At 38.5% G+C, this 1648-nt stretch overlaps 1 protein-coding gene across 26 annotated transcripts in view; it reads left to right on the forward strand.

Annotated features, from left to right (window-relative positions):
• LOC109243773 overlaps positions 1-899 on the forward strand; it is a 37661-nt gene extending 36762 nt beyond the window's left edge. For 23 of the 26 annotated variants that reach the window (XR_002070608.1, XR_002070611.1, XR_002070612.1 and 20 more), the window contains 4 exons: positions 15-146; positions 292-403; positions 527-742; positions 814-893. The gene's annotated coding sequence lies outside the window, so the exon portion shown is untranslated. Of the gene's footprint in view, positions 1-14; positions 147-215; positions 404-526; positions 743-813 lie in introns of those variants that run through there. The other 3 variants (XM_019410753.1, XM_019410758.1, XM_019410760.1) reach the window with 3 other exon arrangements.
• The last annotated feature ends 749 nt before the right edge of the window (positions 900-1648 follow it).

Consider the following 1648-nt stretch of genomic DNA (forward strand, 5'->3'; position numbering starts at 1 on the left):
ACTTGCGTTTCCAGGTGCTATAGTGTTGTTGCACCAAAGATACTATTCATGTCATTGGTGAGTTTGACAGCGAAGGAAAATGTGAAATAAACCGCGAGAAGAATTTTCTCATTGTTCATCCAGATATTTTAGTCTCTGGAACAAGGGTATGTCTGTGCAATTATTTTTCAGTTGTTTGTTTCGATTACTCAACATGTTGTCTTTCACTGTTCCAGCTTCTGCAAAGTCTTGCTTCCATCAGTTGTTTCTTCTTCTTTCTCCATTGTTCTTGAACATTGAGTACTCTGTTAGGTTGCTTCCAGTTTCAGTTGTTCAAGGCGAGCTGTGCGGGATGAGAGGTTAAAATCTGGCAGAGTATTCAGCTGCAGCATTGATTGGCACATTATTGCATCAGATGTTTCAGGTTTTATGAAAGAAAATTTCTTGCTTTCTATGGCCATAGGCACATTTCCTATCATAGCTTAAATTTTCACTGCTATGCATGTACTATAAACTATGCCATTGAAAGTGACTGACGCTTTTGCAGGCTGGACTGATCAGAGAGTCCCCTACACAAGAATTTCTTGGAGGATTATGCAAGGATAGTGCTCCAGAAAAGTCTTGAGAGCCTATATGCATGTGGAGGTGAAAAACTTAAGTTTCTCCCAATTGCTACTTTGTGAAGTCGTAATTATTACGTCGGCATCTGGGAACATGCTTTCTTTGAAGTCCTGGAAAGATTTATCTCAACAACAAGTCTACAGTAAAGCACTTAAACTACTTAAACTCCATTCCTTTCAATGCTGAAACTTCTGAAACTTGTGGTAATTGCAGTTGATGAAAATGATACTCACAAGACATTGATTGAGGCAATTCCAAAACTGCTGAATTGGGGTACGTTCCTTCCAATATTCAGAGGTAAATCGCTACCTATTTTGTTAAGCCTGAATTGTTGTTAAACACTATCTTGAGGCCATTAGTAACTGTGAGAATGCAAGGGAGAAAATATTATTAATTAATTAATTGACAATGATACAAAGAGCCCTATAAATAATACATGTCCTACTCCTAATACATATGGGATTAGGGTTATTTACTACTATTTAACTACCAAACTAACACTCCCCCTCAAGCTGGTGCATATAAATCATATGTACCGAGCTTGTTACATATATAACTAATACGAGGACCAGTGAGGGACTTGGTGAAAATATCAGCAAGTTGATCATTCGACTTCACAAATTTTGTAGCAATATCTCCCGAGAGTATCTTTTCTTTAACAAAGTGACAGTCAATCTCAATGTGTTTAGTTCTCTCATGGAACACTGGATTTGAGGCAATATGAAGAGCAGCTTGATTATCACACACAAGTCCCATTTGACTAATCTCACCAAATTTCAATTCCTTAAGCAACTGTTTGATCCAAATTAGCTCACATGTGGCCATAGCCATTGCTCGATATTCTGCTTCTGCACTAGACCGAGCAACCACATTCTGTTTCTTGCTCTTCCAAGACACCAAATTTCCTCCTACTAAGACACAATATCCAGACGTATAACGTTTATCAGAAGGTGATCCTGCCCAATCAGCATCTGAGTATCCAACGATCTGCTCATGGCCTCGATCCTCAAACAATAAGCCTTTGTCTGGAGCTGATTTTATATACCGA

Source organism: Nicotiana attenuata, unplaced genomic scaffold (assembly GCF_001879085.1).
Source record: "Nicotiana attenuata strain UT unplaced genomic scaffold, NIATTr2, whole genome shotgun sequence".
Classification (NCBI taxonomy): domain Eukaryota; kingdom Viridiplantae; phylum Streptophyta; class Magnoliopsida; order Solanales; family Solanaceae; genus Nicotiana; species Nicotiana attenuata.